This window comes from Gossypium arboreum, chromosome 12 (assembly GCF_025698485.1).
Source record: "Gossypium arboreum isolate Shixiya-1 chromosome 12, ASM2569848v2, whole genome shotgun sequence".
Taxonomy (NCBI): domain Eukaryota; kingdom Viridiplantae; phylum Streptophyta; class Magnoliopsida; order Malvales; family Malvaceae; genus Gossypium; species Gossypium arboreum.
Window position 1 is genome coordinate 40107979 of NC_069081.1, and position 25401 is coordinate 40133379.

The 25401-nt window shown below is 37.8% G+C and overlaps 1 non-coding gene across 1 annotated transcript; it reads left to right on the plus strand.

Annotated features, from left to right (window-relative positions):
* The first annotated feature begins 24583 nt into the window (after positions 1 to 24583).
* LOC128286307 (small nucleolar RNA R71) lies at positions 24584 to 24690 on the plus strand. The gene has a single exon (XR_008276850.1). It is a non-coding gene; the product is annotated as a small nucleolar RNA R71 (small nucleolar RNA).
* Positions 24691 to 25401: the final 711 nt, after the last annotated feature.

Here is a 25401-nt window from a genome sequence, read left to right on the forward strand (position 1 = left end):
CCAAGACCGCAAAATCTCGCTCCCTCTGCGGAGCAATCAACACCCTCAGGTCATCCCTAAGACCATCCTCAAAGCGCACACTTCGTTCATATTTCGTAGCAACTATGCCCACGGCATACCGGCTCAACCTCAGAAACTTAGCCTCATACTCAGCAACAGTTTTACATCCTCGGACCAGATTCAGGAATTCCTTCCTGCGGGCGTCCACATAACTTGCCCTGACGTACTTTCCTTTAAAGGCTATCTTAAACAGCTCCCAAGTAAGCCTTTCAGCTAGGGTTCCATCCTTCACGGTGAGCCACCACTAATAAGCGTCATCTCGCAGCAGCGATACGGCCCCCTTCAGCTTCTGCTCCACCGAGCAATCCAAGTCATCCATAATTCATTCTGTGGCCTCCAACCAAAATTCCGCCACATTTGGGGCTATACCAGATACGCCTCTAAAGATCTCTGCTCCGTTAGCTCGGAGTCGTTCAGAAATCGATCCTCGAATTCCGTTGCCCGAACTTGCCCTAGCAACCCTTTCCAGAACTCGAAGCATAGCCTGCGACAAGGCGTCATCCCCGGCACCACGATCATGAGACTCCACTTCTGTTGCTGATGGTACCGGTGCATCTGCCGCCAGCATATGTCCCGAAGATGAAGATACCGCTCGAGCCCTTCCTCGGCCACGTCCATGGCCTCTTCCACTAGTGGCTCTTGTACTCATATCATATTATCTGATTATGAATTTTATGCATTAATATCATCCAATGTTTATTACAGATGTTTTATGATTCAGACAGTAATTCAGAGTTGGTTTTCGCAGAATCGATGTCTAGCTACAGTTTCAATCTTTTAGCAAGCTTTTCTAGGATTTCAGTAGCATCCTATCTAGAGTATTCTAGTAAAGTTTCAGTACAGACAGATAATTCAAAATATATTCAGAATACTTACCGGCCAATGGAGATTGAATGCCACCTTGAAGTCCGATTTTAAAATGTAATTTTTTTGAAATCTTCTTTTTTGTAAACCCATTCCACAGCCGAGTTGTTGCAACTTGGCTCTGATACCACTAAATGTAACACCCCAAACCCGGCCTAGACATTATGACCGGATCTGACGTGCCACATCAAAAAACGTTAAAAACATTTTTCCGTTCTAAGTTCAGAAAATCGTACTTGATGTTCAAAGGATTAATTCATTAAGGGTTAAAGTGAATGGAAGCTGTGCACCAAGTAGGAAACCAGAAAAGAGGAGGTGAGTCCATCAGACTGCTTAAGTACCAAGCTCTTTCGGATCCAATCCTAGACATGCATACCTCCTTTGCCACACTCCAACATCGTGTATTTCTTTTAAGTTACCATTGTAATTATGTTCATTTTAAAATAAAGCATATCTAATTTTAGGAAAACGTTATCACAGTAGAAGCCTTGATCGAGATCATGTTACTTTGAAATCAGTTTATGTTTTTGGAAAACGAACCCTAGATCTAGCCCATTTTGATAGTTAATATAATTTAAGATCATCATGATAAGTTATAAATCAAAACCCCAAAAAAAAATAATTATAAGCGGCCTTATTACATAACAAAACCCAAATCATCAAAGTAAAGAAAATTGAAGTCCAAATCACCAGAAGAAATCCATATTGCAGAATGAGTGGCCACTCTGAATCCCTCGCAGCTCCAAGCTCACTATGGTTGGGGATTACCTGCATAGATGAAAATAGGGGATGAGTTTGGGGAAACTCAGTGTGTAAAATTAACCCAACCATAGCCCATATCGGTTCAAACCACAGAAACAGAATAAATTGGCCTTAGCCTAGAACAGAATACAGAATTAAGCCCATAGGCCCATAACAGATCAGATAAGATATTTCATGTATATGCAGAACCCAACCCATAACCAACCACATACACCCCCTTACCAACCTTTCACCATGTGGGGAGACTACTTGACCCACCCAACTGCTACACGCCCCAGAAATATGCAGCATGACTGCCAGAACAGATAATGTGATAGAGTCACCAGATACATATAATCATGGCAGAGCAACTAGAACAGATATATATGTGGCAGAGCCACCAGATCAGATAATTTGTGGCATAGCCACCAGGACGCTTGTTCAGCTCTTGTTCCTTGATCAGCTCCTAGATTTCCTCCCTTATCTGCTCCTAAATCCTATCCCTTATTAACTCCTAAATCCTATCCCTTATCAACTCCTAAATCCTCTCTGACAGACTTTCACTTCGGCCCACCGCTACCTTTTCGAACATAAAATAATAATTCCCTTAATATGTTGTCATTGTGACTTGAACCTCAGCTCTCCCTAGCATCCACACGCCACTTTTATAGCCTTGCCAGTGGCGTCACATGCCACTTTGCCACTTGCTTCCTTATGTCTTATTTTACCCAAATAATATTTAAGACCCCTGTTAACCAAAACCCCTTTTTCTTATGGAATTAAAATTAATTAAAACTACCAGGTTTTACCTTAAGCTTGGGCCTTCTAGAGGCCCACTAATGTACTTAATCCTACGACAAACAAACAGGACGCGGAATTTTCAAATTTTTCCAACATTTTTAAAATTCCCGAAAATTGGGGCGTTATAGGAATTAGTTAATCCAAATGATATTACTAGAAATTTATAATGGTCGTAACGAGTTTCAAAAGCACTTTTTGGCACGTTGATATCTTTAACTTGCAACTTATAATAATCAAATTTGATGTCTATTTTCGAAAACACTGTAGCACCTTTCAACTGGTCAAACAGATCATCGATACGTGGAAATGGATATTTATTCTATATAGTGGTTTTATTTAATTGTCTATAATTGATACACAATCTCATCGATATGTCTTTCTTTTTTTCAAACAACATAGATGCACCCTAAGGAGATACACTTGGCTGAGTAAAACCTCTGTCTGACAAGTCTTGCAATTGTGCTTTAAGTTCTTTTAGTTCAACTGGTGCCTATCGATACAATTCAATTGATATTAGAGTAGCCCCAGGCATCAAGTCAATTACAAACTCAACTTCACGTTCATGGGGTAATCCTAACAATTCTTTAGGAAATACATTAGTAAACTCGCTAACAATTGGTACTTGATCAATCTTCGACCCCAATTACCGAGTATCAAGTATATATGCTATAAATGTCTCACAGACTTTAGGACTCAATTTCTGGGTGTAGATTGCTGAAATAACTTTAGCAGCACAATCTAGATGAACTTTGTTTACCAAAATCCATGTTTTTCTTTCATTTTATTTCTTACTCTTGAACAACTCTTCCATCATTTGTGCTCAGTCAGACAACACTACAAATTCTCTCAATTCCATCGCACCTACTAACATTTAATTTCATCATTAACCCATCTTTGAAACAAATACACATTTCTTCTTCGGTCAGCACAATTTCATGAGCATATTTCCTCAGCTGCATGAACTCTCACTCATATTCGACTACAAATTTATTTCTTTACTTCATTTTTATAAATTCTATCTTTTCCTGTCTAGATATCATTTGCTGACATATTTCTTTCAAAACTTGGTTCTAAAGAAATCTGAATTAACCCTATCTCTCGGTACGGCAGCTGTTAATACCGACCACCAGTTATAAGCTTCGTCTTTAGGCAAAGATACAACACATCTAAGATAATCATTAGGTGTACAGGCCATTTCATCGAAATCTCTGAATATTTTCAAGCCAGTATTCAACTCTAGCTGGATTATCATTTGTTTTACCTCTAAATTCTTTGGCACTTCACTTCTTGATTTTGTCAATTCAGAGTTGTCAAACTGTTTTAGTAGTTTAAGGACATGGAGTGCCACAAGAAGCATGATAAAGGGTGGAGGTTGCTGAGTCACAGGATTGGCTCGTATAAACTTCATGAACCATTAAACCGTCATGCTGAAAAAGGCATTTTTAACTTCATTTTTTAACATTTGCGTAATCGGAAGCTAGAACATTACTGTCTACCTCATCAGTGATAGCACGATTAGTTTCTGTTGACTTTTTTGAATCTACAAGAAAAAAAGGTTAGACAGGATTAAATAATATCACACTATTGAAGGTTTATGTGGCATGTAATTCTAGAATCGAAACAGGCCACGTTCAATCAGAGAATCAACTAAATTGTGCTTTTGATACCACTTAATGTAACACCCTATACCTGATCCGGTTGCCGGGCTCGAGCTATAAGATGCTACGATAGTTAACAACATTTAGCATGCATGAATTTGTTTTAAATACACAATTAAAAATCTAGGCATTCGATATCATAATTATAATATGATTCACAATCAAAATTGAGCCTCAATCAAGCTTACGAAGTCTTAAACCAACTCAAAAATAATTCAAGACTATATGAAACTTTTACATAAATTTAAGTAAAAAGGCTGAACAGGGTCACATGGCTGTGTGGCCAGACTGTGTGGTGTAATAGCACACAGCTATGTTCCCAAACCGTGCAATAGACTAATGTTGTTGGAACGAGGGAAATGTGCAAGTGTACACAATCGCAACAAGTAATAAAGTGACAAGTAAATATCGAGTTATCGTATCCATAGGGACTGTGACAAGAATTATTTATGAACGCCATTAAAAGCACTTTGGTGAAGAAAAATATTTTGATTTGAGGAGGTGATTAAAAACTAAGATTTTTAACTAAGTAAAATAAATAAAAACAAAATAAAGATTCCAATGCACAATTTCAAAATATGATTTTAATCAAGATAACATAATTGTGTTAGATAATTACATTTCTTAACTTAGAATTACTAAACTCATGTTCATGTTGTTACGAATAAATTCACAGAAACTCAATAATTTGCTAACTTATGAACATACTCACCTACCAAAATTCCATTTATCTCTTGACTGTATCTCTATATCAATTCAATCGGTTAAACAAATTTTAATAAGCAAATGTGTTAATGCACATACATACTTATGAAATTAAAATAATTTCTTTTACATATCTCTATGTCAATTCAAAATATTAATTCAATCCCATAAGTACATAAAAGATTACGTGAGGTAACAATGTATTCCTACCTTGAAAAAATTTAATCATAATAATCTTGCAAGTTATACAAGGCTAATGTAATGTTAGATACCATTACTAATTTAACCCTCAGCTACCTTAGATTATTAAACATGAACTGATTAAGTATTGTGTCAATTAATTACAATTTCAATCCGTTTAAATAATTAATTCATTAGTTACCTTACAATTGTAATGCAAGAATAACTTAGTCATGGTTTTACTTAATCAAATATCTTACCAAGGCCTATAATAACAAAAACACAATTTTAAGAAATTAAGTGGACAAAATGCAATCAACCTAACACGAATTAAATTTAAGCCATACTAATTAAATTAAACATATCAACATCACAATTATTCATAGACATGTTCATAAAAAAGCAATAAAATTAAAAGGATAAGGAACAAGAATCAAATCCAGTGTTTCTTTGAGGTTTGACTAATTTACTCCACTCCTTCTTCTCCACTTGTTCTTGTTGAACTGAGGCTTTCATGAACACTTGAATGCTACTCCAAATGGTGGTTTAAGGACTCTTTTTCAAGAGGTGAAATAGGCAAAGGAATGGAGAAGAAAATGAAGAACAATGGAAGGGAATTGAAGAGAGAAAGTGAGAGAGAATTGAAAGGATGAAAGGCTTTGAGATGTGTTTGAAGTGAGTAGCCAAGGGGGTGTTTATAGGTTGAGTATGCTGCTAAAAATATCCAAAATTAGCAAACATAGAGTCCCACCGCATCCGGCCACACATGTGGCAAGTTTGAAGGTTTCAAACTTGCTATTTTAAGGTACGAGCAAATCTTGGAAGGCATAAATAGTGGAGGGGTTTGACTGCAAATTGAAGGAGTCTTCAAGGGATATTTTTCAAGCCAAATAATTAGCCAAACAATCTGATTGGGTCAGCATGTGGGACGGTTTGGGGCTGCCCAGTGCTCGATTGGATCGATTTTCTCGGTTCATCTTAACTGGGCCTTTTTTCATAATTAATTAATAATAATTTATTTAACCCAAATTAAATTGGATTAAAATTAAAATTAATTATATTATGAATTAATATTCATAATTTGGACCGTTTTAGGCTAAAAAATTAATTTGCCTTGATGCTTCAAAATAGCTTCTCGGTTTTGCGCTTCTAGCAGTGTCTGTCGAGCCAATTTTCGTCCTTTGTGTGAATCTGTCAAAAATGATCAAAATTAATCAAAATTTGTTATAAAATTAATTAAAATTCAACATGTTAATAATTTAAGTACAATTTAATTATTTTATAATAACTATATATTTTTTGACAAGAATTTTATCGAAACTGCATGAATTTGAGTTAAAAAGAGCATGAAAAAGTGTGTATATTTTTGTGTTTCCACACCCCCAAACTTAATTCGTTGCTCATCCCGGGTAATGCAGAAATTTGAAAAGAATTTCCCGAAAACACCTTCAAAAAATTTCTTCAGAACAACATCCTTCCCAAAATTATGAATTTAGTATACTTACGCTCAAGAACAAGAAATTTGGTATCTATGCTACTTAAGTATATATCATTCAAATTAATCTCAATTATTATTATGATAGAAAAAATAGACTAAATTCTTCCTAATAAAGACATGTTAGACCAATTTGATTTTATTCCCTTATTCAAGATTAAGTTGTAATCATTATGTTTAACTTATGCCTTCATATGTTGAACATAGCAATTTCTCTTAGGTAATGTAGGTAGCATAGAAACTTGAATCAATAGGTCTTTACAATAGGTTGTAACGTGGCTAGGTTAGGGGTAGGTAAAAGATAGATCAATTTTGGCTAAAAGAACCCTAGACTCAGCTTGAATTGGATCTTCAGAATAATTACCTTCAATACACCAACTTACTTTGCTCTCACATACTCTTTTGTACGTCTAATTTCTTTCAAGTACGTATATTCTTCTCTTTTTGCTTTTCACGAGCTTTTTTTTATATGTACTACAATTTTGAGCATTTGATACTTCCTTTCAATTCCCTCAAACTTATTTTTAAAGAACATTATGAATAGTGTTGAGTATAGTGTTTGAGACAATTTAAAGATAATTAAGAGAAAAGTGATGGCTAAATATTGCAAGGGTTCAAATAAAATTAGGCCATATAGTCTCAAAGTTGGGTTTTAAAGGATAAAAATTCATCAATGTTGGCTTGAAAAGCTCAAATGGTCTAAACAAAAGTTGCCTAAATCATTTTCAACATTCCATGCTTCCTAGGATTTCTCCTCAAGAAACTACCAAGACAATTCTAGAGACTTAAAATTTTATGCATGCCTAACTTTCCTAAGGAACTAAAAATTTTATGTTATGATTTGCATGCTTTATTAAAAATACATTTATGTCATAATTCAGCTAACATAACAATTATTGAAATAATCAAACTTTATTCATACTGAAGTTTAGCATACTTAACAAAATTTCAAATTTTTGAACAAAATATAACCTAATCATAACTAAAAGAAAAATTTATTCTAAGAGGAAATAATTTCAATTTTTCGGTCCCCCTACTTAAGAGGAGGATTCTAGAAAAGAAGAGGTGAGTCAGTTTGATTGCTTAAGTACCAAGCTTTCTCTAGATCCAATCCTAGACATGTATATAATCTATTGCCATACTTATTATTTTAAAACTGTTTCATTTTTATTTATGATTTCCACCTCTTGTTTTATTATACAAAAATAAAAATTCCTAGTAAAACCTAATCCTAAAATATTAAATAACCTAAGAATGGAAATAAAATAAAGTTAACATCCTCCATTTTTATTTATTTACAAATACCATCGAATTTGACTCATCTTTTTCTTCATCGTCTTTGTTTTTGCATGAATTGCTTTGCTCCCTCTTTGATAGTCAACTCCATGTTTCAAATATGAAATCTTGGAACTCAGGCACAAAAATAAATGGGTCATTGTATATTTTCGTAAGAGCGCTTCTTATTGAGTCATCCTATATTTTTGAATTTCTCCAGTAAGCTTGTTGCTAGCACTGCATATGTTATATTATGTCCATCAACTTTGACAGCTCATGTCGAAGAACTAGGTGAGGTGATTGAGTCTTAAGCATTGAAGTTGCAACGTTAGGTTTGGTTACTAGTTCCATTGGTTCTGCCTTATTAGGGATTTCAGTTGACTGCATCGATTCAATCTTTGTGGGATCTTCTTTCAGTGTAAAATCAATATAGTTGCTTTCTTTCAGTGTAAAGCCTTTTTCTGGGTGCATATGTTGATTATTGAAATTGCTTTCGTATCTCACTTTGGCATCTTCATAGTGGAATTTGTTTTGCGATTCGTCAATTTGGACAGAGGCACGAGTTCTTTTGTGAGTCATGATTAACTTGAACATAAGATGAAACAAATATTTTCTCAAAATTTAATTAAAAATAATATATTAACAATTCAAAACAAATTAAAAAGTTAAATAATTAAAACGAATTAAAATTTTGAAGAAAACTTTCTTACCACCTTGTATATAAAAATTAAAGACTTAAATAAAATTAAAAGCAAAATATTGTAATTGAAGGATGGTAGGAAGTGTTATCGGATAGGTGTGGGGTATTGGTGTGAGTAGAAAGGCTACTGTGCCTCACGGATGCTGGGAACTTGCTGGGCGAGCGGTTAGATGTGCGAGGAAGCAGCAAGGCCTGGCTTGGGCAACAGGCAGCAACGTCGAGTGTGCAGCAGCTTGGCTTGTGCGAGTTGGAGCTAAGAGTGGTACGTTGCGTGAGGAGAAGGACACGCAAGGCAGCAGCAACAATGTGTGATGGAAGCAGGTGCTTACAGGATGAGCTATGGGCCGAATAGGGCTGCTGGACGGTGCTATTGCTGGTGGTTTTTGGATGCAAGGATTGATGGTGGAACGGGCGAATGAAGGTTGGTTTGATGAATGATGGAGAAGGTTGGTGGAATTTATAGGGAAAATGGTAGGAGTTGAATTAGAATTCTTAGAACAAATTAATAATTAAAATATTCTAAGTTCTAATTTTCCATACGATTAACAACAATTAATAATTAATATAATGCATATTAAATTATTATTTGGTATTAATTTATTGAAAAACTATAAAATAAGATCAAATTTAAACTAATCCTAATTCTATGCAAAGTTGATAATAATTAATAAATATAATATAATTATATACTAGTTATTATCATTTTGTTTATTAGTTAAAACATTTATTCGGATGCCTTTGAAAATATTTACAAAAAGAAAAACCAAAATTTGAAAATAGTTCAATTAAGTACCCAGACTTAAAGAAAATTTGAAATTGAGTTGCAATTAAAACTTGGATCAAAATTGACCCTTTTATTTGAAAGATTAAAAATTTATTTTGGCATTTAGGGAATAATTTCTCAAAAGATTATGTTAAAATCAATTCCCAAGAAAGATTAGAGGGGTCACAAGTGGTCCCGCTTAAGTTCCAATCTCCTAGACATAATTTATTTAAACATACTAATCCCGAAAATATACCCTAAATCATTTATTTAAAAAGAAAAATGAGAAAAATTAAATATCTGATAAAATGAACGAGATTTGATCCCGTTAAATTTTATTCCCCTAATAAAGTTTTAAGCATTGAGCATTGACTCGAAAATTACCTCCTTTACTTTGAAGTTTGACAACTCCATATGGATAGAGTTGGTGAATCGTAAATGGACCAGACCAACGTTATTTTAACTTACCTGGAAAGAATTTTAATCTAGAATTGAATAATAATACTTGCTGACCTACATCAAATTCTCGAACTCGAATGTGCTTGTCTTGTCATCTTTTAAGTCTTTCTTTGAGCAATTTGGCATTCTTTTATGAGAACATTCGAAACTCTTCTAACTTATTGAGTTGGAGCATCCGTTTCTCTTTAGTAGGTTTGAGATCCAAGTTGAGTTGTTGGAGAGCCAAGTAAGCTTTGTGTTCTAACTCCAAGGGTAGATGATTGGCTTTCCCAAAGACCAACCTATAGGGGACATCCCTAAAGGTGTCTTATATGCTATCCTGTGCCTATAAAACATCATCCAGTCTTTTGGAAAAATCTCGTCGGTTCGGGCAAACTGCCTTCTTGAGTATGCCTTTGATTTCTTAGTTTGCCAGTTCAGCTTGCCTATTTGTCTGTGGATTGTAAGCTGTGGCAACCTTGTGCTTCACCCTATGTTTGTCAAGTAACCATTTCAACCATTTGTTTACAAAATGGGACCCTTCATCATTGATGATAGCTCTAGAGGTTCCAAACCTTGTGAACACATGCTTCTGCAAAAACTTCATCACAACCTTAGTATCATTCGTCAGATATGCCTCGGCCTCAACCCACTTAGACACGTAGTCTATTGCTACCAATATGTACTTGTGACCAAAAGATGGAGGAAAAGGATCGAGAAAGTCAATACCCCAAACATCGAATAATTCTACCTCAATGATGTTTTTCTGAGGCATCTCATTTCTGTTGGTGACGTTTCCAACCCTTTGACATCGATCACAGCTTTTTACGTAAGCATATGCATCTTTGAATAGCGTTGACCAAAAGAATCCGGCTTGCAATACCTTGGTTGTAGTATGTGTACCTCTGAAGTGTCCTCCACTCGGAGTTGAGTGGCAATGATATAGAATCTTATGTACTTCATCTTCTACCACACATCTCCTGATCATTTGATTTGTACACTTTTTAAACAAGTATGGTTCTTCTCAAAAATAGTACTTCACATTGTGAAGAAACTTTTTCTTTTGATGATATGTCTTATCAATCGGCATCAAACCACAAGCTAAATGGTTAGCAATATCAGCAAACCAAAGGGTATTATGGACATGATTTACCTTTCGTATGTGTTCATCTAGAAATGTCTCCTAAATAGGTATAAGTGAAGAATTCCCTTTTTGCGGCTCCAAGCTGGACAAGTTGTCTAGTACTTGGTTTTCTACCCATTTTCGATCTTGAATTTCTAGATCGAACTCTTGAAGTAAAAGTACCCATCAGATCAGTCTCGGCTCAGCATCTTTCTTGGCTAGTAAATACTTAATTGCTGAATGATTCGTATGGATAGTCACTTTGGTACCTATAAGATAAGATCGAAACTTGTCAAAAGCAAACACAATAGTAAGTAACTATTTCTCTGTTACTGTATAATTTAATTGATCTCCCGTTAGAGTCTGACTTGTGTAGTAGATGAGATGAAAAATTTTGTTCCTTTATTGGCCCATGACAGCTCCTATCGCATAGTCACTTGTGTTACACATCAGTTCAAATAGAAAATCCCAGTCCGGTGTGACGATTATGGGGGTTAAAACTAATCAGCTTTTCAAATCTTTGAGAGCTTTTAAACACTTCTCATCGAATTTGAACATCGTGTCCTTCTCCAATAATTTGTATAACGGTTTAGCAATTTTGGAGAAATCCTTGATAAATCTCCGATAGAAATCGATGTGGCCCAAAAAGCTCCTAACACTTTTTACAGATGTTAGAGGTGGGAGTTTCTCAATAACATCTACCTTTGCTGTATCTACCTCGATTTCATGTCTCGTTACTTGATGCCCTAGAATAATACCTTTTCGTACCCTGAAATGGCACTTTTCCCAGTTGAGTACGAGGTTTGTTTCTTCACATCACCTTAGTACCTTGGTTAGATTGGCTAAGCAATCATCATAAGTGTCTCCAAAAACTGAAAAATCATCCATAAACACTTCCAAGTATTTCTCAACCATGTCAATAAAAATAGACATCATACATCTTTGAAATGTAGCAGGTGTATTACATAAACCAAATGACATGTGTCTAAATGCAAATGTATTGTACGGGCATGTTAACATTGCTTTATGTTGATCTTCTAGCGCTACTGTGATATGATTATACCCTGAGTATCCATCGAGAAAACAATAATAGTCTCACCTTGGGAGTCTCTCCAGCATTTGGTCCAAGAACGACAAAGGAAAATAATCCTTCCTTGTCATTTTGTTAAGCTTTCAATAATTGATGGAAATTCTCCATCCCGTAATCGTTTTGGTTGGTATTAGCTTGTTGTTTTCATTCTCTACGATCGTAATACCTCCTTTCTTTAGTATGCACTAGACTGTACTTACCTACGAACTGTCTGCGATAGGGTAACTTATACCCGCATCTAAGCACTTGATGATTTCTTTCTTTACCACATCCTACATGACGAGGTTTAGTCTTCATTTTCCATCAATCGTCCCTTTCTCGCCATCTTCCAGGATGATCTTGTGCATGCATACATATGGAGTAATGCCGTGAATATCAGCTATGGTCCATCCGATAGTCTTCTTGAATTGTTTCAACACTAGGATGAGTTTCTCTTCTTGCTTTTTGGTTAATTTAGCTGAAACAATTACAGGCAAAGTACAAGCGTTACCCAAATAAACAAATTTTAAATGTGAGGGAAGTACTTTTAGTTTTAATTTAGGTGGCTCCTCGATTGATTCTTTTGGTTGGGCATAATCCTTTTTCTCAAACTCCAAAGATTTAAAGCGGGATTGTGGATTAAATCCTCTTTGATGAGCTTCTAGCAAAGCTAAGTATTCATCCTCCTCTTCATCACTTGGAGGGTCTATTGTCAAAATTTGCTACAACGAGTCCTTAACAAAGTTAAGTTCCCTTTCCATGATTAATTCCTCTAAATCAGTCACTGCAAAACAACCATCAATTGTGTCAGGAAATCACATAGACTTAAAAAGATTAAATGTTACCTACTGGTCCTGAACACGCATAGTAAGCTCGCCCTTCTGCACATCAATAAGAGTTCTTCTAGCTACTAGGAAAGGCCTTCCCAGGATGATTGACACTTCTTTACCTACTTCAAAGTCTAGAATAACAAATTCAGTAGGAAGAATAAATTTTTCTACACATACCAATACATCCTCGATTTTTCCTTCTAGATGTGCTAAGGTTCAGTCTGCTAATTGAAGTGTAATCGTAGTAGGTCTAACATCACCTATCCCCAACTTTTTAAATATTGATGTAACACCCCTAACTCGTGACCGACGCCGGTGTCGGACACGAGGGGTTAACGAGACAAATCCTCTTAAAGTACCGACCAATTTGGCATTTCTGGACAGGCTGGAAAACTGCGTCACCGTCGCCTTAAAAATCATATCTCGAGTTCCAAAACTCGGAATCTGGTTTCGTAAATTTTCCCTGAATTTAGACTCATATACTCATCCATGGATTTATTTTAGAATTTTGGTTGGGCCAATTGGTACAGTTTATTAGTTAAAGTCACCCATGTTACAGGGATCGACTGCTCTGACCTCCGCGCGTTACAACTTGAATATCTTTCTGTACAGGGCTTTAATACTGGTGCCGTTTGTTTCTAATGAAACTAGACTCAAAATGGAATCTGTACATGTAAGGCATGACTCCTAATTCTTTCTGGATAATTTATGGTAAATTTTCAAAGTCGCGACAGGGGATCCAGAAATCGTTCTGGCCCTGTCTCACGAGAACTTTAATATCTCCCAGTATACTGCTCATATGGTCGTTTCGTTTCGTCCATATAAAAATAGATTCATCAAGGATCAGTTCCATAATTTACTCACTATTTAATTCTACTTCTACTATTTTTAGTGATTTTTCAATCTCATCTCACTACTGCTGTCCGCAACAGTTACTGCAGTAGACTATGCCAATTTCATGAATTTTTCCTTGGCCTTAATCATCCATCATACATGACACAAATTATGGCCACCTTAACAAAATTTGAGTTTCTAAGACTCGTGGCTATAGGTTCTAGCATCCCACTCGACGACCACATAGGCCATTTTCACATGGCTTAAAGTTTACAACCCACAATTCGACAAAATATAATAGCCTATACATGCCAAATGTTCTTCAACAACAAAAACAATACCACAAGATTTCAGCCGGTGTGATGACTTCAACGACGGTTCCGAGCACGCAACAATACGAGTCCAAGAGACCTAAAATGGGTGACAAGAAAACACCGAGTGAGTTTACAACTCAGTAAGTCATAAGCATTCGTCAATCCATCGATAAAGTTACTACTACATGTACAACAAATGAGGCTAGGTACTCGTCCATATCGAATCTATACCATAATACCTCGGACCTTTCGGTCCAATCTCGTACCAATTCATACATCCACATTTCATATTCTACACAACAAGATAATCAAGCATTTTACACATTAACTCATTTTCCAGCACAACCATACAATTTCAATCATCACATAGATTTAAGGCTTACCAAATTCAACCCCAAGCATGAACGTATTACCTATTCGTCATGAGCTCAAGGTACTTACCCGATCCGCTGTCCATACTCACTCGATGGAGACACACCCTCCATATAATTGTTCGATTGGAGATATTTATATATATATATAGAGTACGCACACATAGTGCTTAATACTCGATTTCGCACACTTAGTGCCATGCGATTTAAGCCCGCACACATAGTGCCATGCCCTTCGAGCTCGCACACTTAGTGCCATATATTTCCAGCACGCACACTTAGTGCCAATCTCGTCACCGTACACACGTATTGCCCGCACACTTAGTGCCGAAAGCAAACTTTCTACACATTTCACTATTTCTTTTACATTCAACAATTGTCATCACTCCATACACATACATTTTCATTTATATATATATATCATCCCATTAAACACAATTGCATAAATTTTACAATCATTTAAGCAATATCAAATACGTGCTTAATGACTTACCTCGTGTTGGGTAAAATAGTTCCAAGTCGGCTACTCGATGACCTTCGTCTTTCCCTTGCTTGATTCTCCTTCTTTAACTCCTTGAGCTTAATCAATAAATCACTAATTTAACCATCTTACTAAACATTCATAATTCAACTACACATGCATATGTATGCTTGTATATTCGCAACCATTCTTACTAATCGCCCATTTGGTCGATTATACACCTAACCGAATATGCACCAAAAACTTGATTCAACATTACCTACATACTCACTTTAATGGCGAATATATATATATGTACAATGTCAACTAACATCTTTTAATCACCTAATTTCATCTCATGAACATTTAATCAAATTTTCCCAATCTAGCATATATTTTCACATCCATTTGTAACATCATGTACAAACACATATACACATATCAAAACACAAATTTTACCTATCATGCAACAAGCATAAATCGCACTTATGAGCATGCCATGGCGAATACATCCCACACCATCCCCTTTCAATTTTTGGTCATGGTTAAACAAAGAAAACTCCATGTCTTACTCAAGAATGCTAAAAGAAATTTCAAGAGTAGTCAATCCATCATTACATGTATCATCAACAAGCTTCACATTTAGCATGCAATGGCTTTAACACAATATCAACCTTGGCCAAATACCATTTCCATGGCATAACAAGGATTTGAACCATGGGCTAACATGAACATCAAGTTAGCAACTAAAACATGCATGAATCTCATGACACAACTCTCCCCCACTTAGAAATTTTCGTCCCCGAAAATCTTACCGGTAAATAGGCTCGGGTATCGCTCTTTCATAGAGTCCTCAAGTTCCCAAGTGGCTTCTTCCATTCCGTGTTTATGCCACAACACCTTCACTAACGGGATTTTCCTATTGCGCAACTCTTTTACTTCACGCCTCATAATGCGAACGGTTCCTCTTCATAGCTCAAATTAGGCTGAATCTCAATCTCGGATGGAGCAATTACGTGCGATGGATCGACCTATATCGTCAAGCATCGAGACATGAAAACGTTGTGAATCCTTTCGAGCTCGGGGGCAAAATTAATCGATATGCGATCGCCCAACTCGTTCGGATACTTCATATGGCCCGATAAACCTCGGACTCAATTTGCCCTTACGACCAAATCTAAGCACCTTCTTCCAAGGTGAAACTTTGAGAAAGACCTTGTCTCCAACCCGATATTCAATATCTTTTCTTTTCAAATCCGCATACGACTTTTGGCGATCCGGCGACTTTCAAACTTTCACGAATTACTCGAACTTTTTGCTCGGCATCCTTAACCAAATCAACCTCAAGAATTTACCTTCACTAAGTTCAGTCCGAATAATGGGGTACGGCATTTACGATCGTATAAAGCCTCGTAAGGCGCCATCTTAATACTTGATTGAAAGCTATTGTTGTAGGCGAATTCAATCAAAGGTAAATACCGTTCCCATGAACCACTAAACTCAAGGATGCAACATCTCAACATATCCTCGAGTATTTGAATTATCCGTTCGGATTGACCATCGGTTTGGGGATGAAAAGTGGTGCTAAAATGCAGCTTGGTACCCAAAGCATCTTGCAATTTCTTCCAAAATCGCGACGTAAATCTTGGGTCTCTATCCGACACGATAGAAATAGGCACCCCGTGTAATCTCACAATCTGAGAAACGTACAATTTCGCTAATTTGTCCATTGAAAAATCCGTACGTATGGGGATAAAGTGAGCCGACTTAGTTAGTCTATCGACAACGACCCAAATCGCATCCTTCTTACTCACTGACAATGGCAGTCCGGATACAAAGTCCATTGTGACTCGATCCCATTTCCATTCGGGTATCATGATCGGCTGAAGTAATCCCGATGGCACTTGATGTTCCGCTTTCACTTGTTGACATATCGGACACCTTGAAACAAATTGAAATGTCTCGTTTCATCACCGGCCACCAAAATTGGCGTTTGGTCATTGTACATTTTAGTACTACCGGTGGATTGACATTCGACTACAATGGGCTTCATTTAGAATTATCGAAATAAGTTCCAATTCTTTGGAACACAGACGACTTCGAACCTCAAACAATCGTCATCATCAATTTGAAACTCGATTCCTTGTTCGAACACACTCGGCCCGTTTTGCAAGCAACTCCTCATCAACTTTCGAGCTTCCCGAATTTGATGAGCCAACAATGGTTTGGCCTTTAATTCGCTACTAACACATTGTCGGGTAGAATAGACAAGTGTACATTCATCGTCAGTAAAGCAAACAAGTGATTTCGACTTAAGGCATCCGCAACCACATTGGCCTTTCCCGGGTGATAATCAATAACGAGTTCATAATCTTTTAACAACTCGAGCCATCATCTTTGTCGCAGATTTAAGTCTCTTTGAGTCATCAAATATTTGAGACTTTTGTGATCCGAATACACTCGGCACTTCTCACCAAATAAGTAATGTCGCCATATCTTTAAGGCGAATACGATGGCAGCCAATTCGAGGTCATGGGTTGGATAATTTTTCTCATGTGGCTTTAATTGTCTCGACGCATAGGCCACAACTCGGCCTTCTTGCATCAATACGCAACCTAACCCAAGTAGGGAGGCATCACTATAGATGACAAACTCTTTGCCGATTCGGCTGTACTAGAACCTGAGCTTTCGTCAAATGGGTTTTCAATTGGTGAAACTTTTCGACACTTTTCCGTCCATTCAAATTTGACATCTTTCAAGCGGTTTTGTCATGGGTGTGGCTATCATCGAGAATCCTTTCACAAACCGTCGGTAGTAACCGCAAGCCCCAAAAGCTCCTAACTTCGGTAACATTCCTTGGAGGTTTCCAATTGACTATGGTCGAAATTTTGTTCAGTCCACCCGACACCGTCACGGACACCACGTGCCCCAAAAGCTAACCTCTTTCAACCAAAATTCACATTTCTTGAACTTTGCGTATAATCGCTTATCTCGTAAGATTTGCAACACTAGCCTCGGTGTTCAAAGATGTTCGGTTTCATCTTCGAATAGACCAAAATGTCATCGATAAATACAACTACGAACCGATCCAAGTATGGCCTGAAAATTCTATTCATTAAATCCATAAACACCGCAGGGGCATTAGTGAGCCCAAACGGCATCACCAAGAATTCGTAGTGACCGTACCTCGTTCTAAAAGCGGTTTTGGGTATGTCCGATTCTCGGACCCTCAACTGATAGTACCCCGACCTCAAATCTATCTTTGAAAACACCGAGGCTCCCTTTAATTGATCAAACAAATCGTCAATTCGTGGCAATGGATATTTATTCTTTATCGTCACTTTATTGAGTTGACGATAGTCGATGCACAACCTCATGGTTCCGTCCTTCTTCTTCACAAACAATACAAGTGCGCCCCATGGAGAAAAACTCGGTCGAGCGAAACCTCTATCCGTCAATTCTTGCAATTGAACCTTCAATTCCTTTAATTCCGTTAATGCCATACGATACGGGGCTATTGAAATCGGCGTAGTACCCGGTACAACTTCGATGCCGAATTCCACTTCTCGAACCGGTGGCAATCCCGGTAACTCCTCAGGAAAAACATCTGAATACTCACAAACCACTGGTACCGATTCGAGTTTCCTTTCCGTCTCTTTACTCCCAAACACATACGCAAGGTATGTTTCACACCCCTTTTTCACATATCTTCGAGCGGTCATAGAAGATATTATTGTTGGCACTCCTTTTAAATCAGTAGACTCGACTCGGACTACCTCATTATTTGCACTCCTCAAATTAATGGTTTTCCTTTTGCAGTCCACCTTTGCATCATGTACTGGTCACCAATCCATACCAAGAATAACATCAATTCATGAAATGGTAGAAGCATCGGATCGGTAGGAAAACAGATTCTCGAATTATTAGGGGCATCTCTTGCACACTTTATCAACAAGCACGTATTGACCCAAAGGGTTTGACACTGAATTACGAACTCAGAGACTCAACGGTAGAGTCTTACTGGATGCTAAGGTTTCACATACATATGAGTGAGTAGAGCCGGGGTCAATCAATGCAATCACAATAGTATCAAAGAGAGTAAAAGTACCAGTGATAACGTCAGGGGAGGATGCCTCCTCTCGTGCGCGGATGGCATATGCTCTAGCAGGAGCACGGGTCTCGGATCGGACGGCCATATTAGAGGCTCCTCTCTGATTACCACCCCTACCTCCAGAGATTCTCGGGGGCCTACCTCCAGCCGTCGTTCCACTAGGTCTTGCACCTTGCGTCTTATTCCTCTCATCTAGCTCCGTGCAATCTCTAATGAAGTGGTCCTTCGAACCGCATCCATAACAGGCCCTATTAACAGACTTACCCCAACATTCACCTAGGTGTCGTCTTCCACATTGGGGGCATTCAGGTCTCTCTTGACGATTATTGCCCACACTAGCTACTGAAGTAGCTCGGGAGTCCGTCAATGGTCGGGCTCTAATGGAAATTCCAGCAGTCGTCCTCGACTTACTGGTGTCCTCCCTGAACCTCTTTACAGCCGAGAACGGAGCTTTACTCGTCGATCTTTTACGGTAATCTCTTGCTTCAAATTCAGCCTTCTTCTTCTCCTCCCAAGTTCTTCCGCCTTGCAGGCTCGTTCGACTAGTGTCACGAACTCCTTTATCTCCAAAATTCCCACTAGTAACTTTAACTCTTCATTCAATCCTTCTTCAAATCTTTTGCACATCGCAACCTCATCAGCCACACACTCCCGAGCATACCGACTAAGTCTTACGAACTCATGTTCGTATTCAGATACGGTCATCCGGCCTTGCTTGAGTTTCAAGAATTCCTTACGCTTCTGATCGATGAACCGTTGACTAATGTATTTCTTTCGAAATTCGGATTGGAAGAAATCCCAAGTAACTCGTTCATTTGGGACTATGGAAATTAAAGTCCTCCACCAATAGTAAGTGAGTCTCATAACAAGGATATAGCACACTTAAGACATTCGTCGGGTGTGCATGACGATTCATCTAACACTCTAATGGTGTTATCGAGCGAACTCGGCCTTTTCGGCATCATCAAGAACTATGGCCTTGAACTCCTCGCCCCACGCTTCCTAATCAAGTCCACGGTGGTTTACTCAGCCTCACAGGATCGAGAATTGGAGGCATTGCGGGCTCTTGGGTGGAGTATTTAAATTCGGGAATGGTTGGACAGCCGGGTTGGTTCGGGCATATTGCGCGACCCACTCATTCATCATAGTGAAGAAGGCTTGTTTCGCCTTCATTTTGATTATTCGCGGATGATCGAGGCTCAACAGCGGTGTCCCTTGTGCAGGAGCAGCCGCTACACTTTCAACGTCATCCGCCAAGGGTCTCTCTACCGGGTTCCATCGCTAATCAAAACAAAAATTTCAACCGTCAAGTCATCACATTATTAAGCACTATCAATTTGGCATGTATAGCTAGACTCACACGCGCTATGGTAGTCCTAGAACCGACTAAACCATAGCTCTGATACCAATAAAATTGTAACACCTAACTTCGTGACCGACGCGGTTGTCGGACACGAGGGTTAACGAGACAAATCCTCTTAAAGTACCGACCAATTTGGCATTTCTGGACAGGCTGGAAAACTGCGTCACCGTCGCCTTAAAAATCATATCTCGAGTTCCAAAACTCGGAATCTGGTTTCGTAAATTTTCCTGAATTTAGACTCATATACCCATCCATGGATTTATTTTAGAATTTTGGTTGGGCCAATTGGTACAGTTTATTAGTTAAAGTCACCCATGTTACAGGGATCGACTGCTCTGACCTCCGCGCGTTACAACTTGAATATCTTTCTGTACAGGGCTTTAATACTGGTGCCGTTTGTTTCTAATGAAACTAGACTCAAAATGGAATCTGTACATATAAGGCATGACTCCTAATTCTTTCTGGATAATTTATGGTAAATTTTCAAAGTCGCGACAGGGGACCCAGAAATTGTTCTGGCCCTGTCTCACGAGAACTTTAATATCTCCCAGTATACTGCTCATATGGTCGTTTCGTTTCGTCCATATAAAAATAGATTCATCAAGGATCAGTTCCATAATTTACTCACTATTTAATTCTACTTCTACTATTTTTAGTGATTTTTCAATCTCATCTCACTACTGCTGTCCGCAACAGTTACTGCAGTAGACTATGCCAAATTCATGAATTTTTTCCTTGGCCTTAATCATCCATCATACATGACACAAATTATGGCCACCTTAACAAAATTTGAGTTTCTAAGACTCGTGGCTATAGGTTCTAGCATCCCACTCGACGACCACATAGGCCATTTTCACATGGCTTAAAGTTTACAACCCACAATTCGACAAAATATAATAGCCTATACATGCCAAATGTTCTTCAACAACAAAAACAATACCACAAGATTTCAGCCGGTGTGATGACTTCAACGACGGTTCCGAGCACGCATAACAATACGAGTCCAAGAGACCTAAAATGGGTGACAAGAAAACACCGAGTGAGTTTACAACTCAGTAAGTCATAAGCATTCGTCAATCCATCGATAAAGTTACTACTACATGTACAACAAATGAGGCTAGGTACTCGTCCATATCGAATCTATACCATAATACCTCGGACCTTTCGGTCCAATCTCGTACCAATTCATACATCCACATTTCATATTCTACACAACAAGATAATCGAAGCATGTTTACACATTAACTCATTTTCCAGCACAACCATACAATTTCAATCATCACATAGATTTAAGGCTTACCAAATTCAACCCCAAGCATGAACGTATTACCTATTCGTCATGAGCTCAAGGTACTTACCCGATCCGCTGTCCATACTCACTCGATGGAGACACACCCTCCATATAATTGTTCGATTGGAGATATTTATATATATATATAGAGTACGCACACACGGTGCTTAATACTCGATTTCGCACACTTAGTGCCATGCGATTTAAGCCCGCACACATAGTGCCATGCCCTTGAGCTCGCACACTTAGTGCCATATATTTCCAGCATGCACACTTAGTGCCATATATTTCCAGCACGCACACTTAGTGCCAATCTCGTCACCGTACACACGTATTGCCCGACACTTAGTGCCGAAAGCAAACTTTCTACACATTTCACTATTTCTTTTACATTCAACAATTGTCATCACTCCATACACATACATTTTCATTTATATATATATATCATCCCATTAAACACAATTGCATAAATTTTACAATCATTTAAGCAATATCAAATACGTGCTTAATGACTTACCTCGTGTTGGGTAAAATAGTTCCAAGTCGGCTACTCGATGACCTTCGTCTTTCCCTTGCTTGATTCTCCTTCTTTAACTCCTTGAGCTTAATCAATAAATCACTAATTTAACCATCTTACTAAACATTCATAATTCAACTACACATGCATATGTATGCTTGTATATTCGGCAACCATTCTTACTAATCGCCCATTTGGTCGATTATACACCTAACCGAATATGCACCAAAAACTTGATTCAACATTACCTACATACTCACTTTAATGGCCGAATATATATATATGTACGATGTCAACTAACATCTTTTAATCACCTAATTTCATCTCATGAACATTTAATCAAATTTTCCCAATCTAGCATATATTTTCACATCCATTTGTAACATCATGTACAAACACATATACACATATCAAAACACAAATTTTTACCTATCATGCAACAAGCATAAATCGCACTTATGAGCATGCCATGGCGAATACATCCCACACCATCCCCTTTCAATTTTTGGTCATGGTTAAACAAAGAAAACTCCATGTCTTACTCAAGAATGCTAAAAGAAATTTCAAGAGTAGTCAATCCATCATTACATGTATCATCAACAAGCTTCACATTTAGCATGCAATGGCTTTAACACAATATCAACCTTGGCCAAATACCATTTCCATGGCATAACAAGGATTTGAACCATGGGCTAACATGAACATCAAGTTAGCAACTAAAACATGCATGAATCTCATGACACAACCTCAAACATACCTTAATCTTGACACAAGTATGACCAAATCTCCTTCTAGTTCTCTTCTAAACCAAGCATGAAGCAAAAATCCTTCCTTTTCCCTTAGTATTTTCAGCCAAGATTTTGAGAATGGATGAACAATTTTTTCCTTTCTTTTTCCTCTACTCACGGCAACAAAGGGGGGCATCCATGCTCATTTTTTTCATTTCTTTATTTTTTCTACATAATCCACTAACTAAACATGTTGGAAACATGTTCCCTTGCCCATATTCTTGTCATGGCGGCCACTCACCTTAGGAAGTGGGTTATTTGACATGCAAGGACAACTATTTTCCCACATGTATTAATAGGCCACCTTACAATTGCCTAGCACATTTCTAAATTTTCTCACATAAGTCCTATTTGATAAAAATTCACTTACTATTAACAAAATCCAAACACGAAATTTTCACACATGCATATATACATATAATGAGCATCAGTTATGATGGTTAATTATTATTATGACTCGGTTTGGTGGTCCCGAAACCACTTTCCGACTAGGGTCGATTTAGGGATGTCACAATTGACATGGCCATCAAGTTGATAATCGCACCCAAATCACATAGTGCCTGACCACAATATGTTGTTCCAATGTTGCAAGGTATGGTAAAACATCCAGGATCCTTCAACTTCGGGGGTAGTTTGTCTTGAAGATATGCACTGTATTCCTTCGTCAGGGATACCGTCTCAAATTCTCCTAGTCTTCATTTTTCAGACAGGATATCCTTCATGAATTTGATGTAGTTTAGCATTTTTTCAAGTGCTTCTACCAATGGGATGTTGATATGAAGTTGCTTGAGTACGTCTAGAAACTTCTTGAATTGGACTTCCTGTTTTTGCTTTTGAAGCCTTTGAGGGTAGGGTGGTGGAGGCTTCTTTACTAGAACTAGTTGATTCATCTTCTGTGGCAATTCTGCATCTAACAAAGTTGTTAGTTTATCAGAATTAACTGGTTCAGAAGTTACCTTATCAGATTTCGTAGATTATAGTTCCTATGAAACTGGAATTTCAACACTCGTTTGAACTTCCATTGAGTATTAAGTATCAGTTGGCTCCTCTTCAACTTTGACAGTGTTGGGATCTAATGTCTTTTCGCTCCTCAATGTCAACGCTTTTTAATGCTCATTCCCGAGATTCCTCAGATTCTCTGTATCACTAGACAAGTCACCTTGTGGATGGTTCTTAAGTTCAGTGGCAAGTTGACCTACTTGATTCTCTAGATTCCTTAGAGTGGCATCATTTTTTTTTCCATATATGCCTTCAATAGGTTCTCTAAGCTGTTGGAAGGTTCAGCTAGGGATAGTTTCTGAACTTGTTGGGGGAAAACATGTGGCTGGGTCAGTTTGGGTTGTGCATAAGTGTTTTGGTTCCAGCCCCTTCATTACTCCAGGAAAAATTCGGGTGGTTCTATCGCGATGGGCTATAGAAATTGGATTGAATTCCTTTCCTTCATCGATTTTGGTTCTGGTTACCCATGTATTACACGGATTCTGGGTTCGATAGACATTCTTCGAAGTCCTTTCCCAAAATAGACACAGGTTATATTTTCAAATTGATTCAGTTGCTATACTGCAAAACACTAAATCTATTAGTGGTAAAATTTTTAAGCATTAAGGAAATTGAAGATACTTGAGATGCGAGTGAAGTGAGTGGATCCACTTCATGTATTCTAGTGACTCGTCTTCCTAACATTGCTCGATTGGTTGGCCATTGATAATTTTTGCTGACAATCTACTCAAAGGTTTTTGTAAGCCTCGTTATAATACTCAGAAGTGTCTACTACCATCCTCGTGTGAGCATTGAGACCATTATAAAACGTCTCAAGTTGGATACAATGAGGGATTCCGTGATGAGGGCACTTCCATAATAATTCTTTGTACCTTTACCATGCCTCTAACAAGGACTCGTCATCCATTTGTTGGAAAGCAGTGACCTTATTCCTCAACTTAGCATTCTTTCTAGGCGGAAAATACTTCATGAGGAATCTTTCTGCTAACACTTGCTATGTGGAAATGGAATTTGGTGGCAATGAGTTCAACCAGGGTCGAGCTCTGTCCCTTAGCGAATAGGGGAACAACTTTAATCATAGTGTATCTTCGGCTACTCTAGCTAACTTGAAAGAATCACTCACCTCCATAAATAGTCTTAAGTGAATATGAGGATCTTCGGTAGGCATTCCACTGAATTGGCCCACGGTTTGAAGCATCTAGAACATGATTGATTTCAACTCGAACTATTGTGCCTCGATTTTTGATCTCCTAATACCCTGATTAAGATCGTGAAACACTGGCACGGCATAATATCTTAGAGCTCTATCTCCATCATCAGCAATAAGGATAGGATTTTGAGCAGGGTTTTCTCCATTTCCTTGATTCAAATTTTTGAAGTTTATCTCTTCGGTCCTTCTTTGACTTGCTTATCTTCTCCACTGTTGAAAAGTTCTTTCAATCTCAGGGTCTATGGGGAGTAAATCGATGATTCCATCAATATTCATAAACACCTAAAACAAACAAAGAAAAATTAATTAAGTTAAATTTGAATAGAAAAATAAACCAAAATGCAAAATTAACAAATTCAAAAATAATGACCTTTTAAAATAGTCCCCGAAAACAGCGCCAAAAACATGGAACGACGGAAAAGTGCAAGTGTACACAATCAC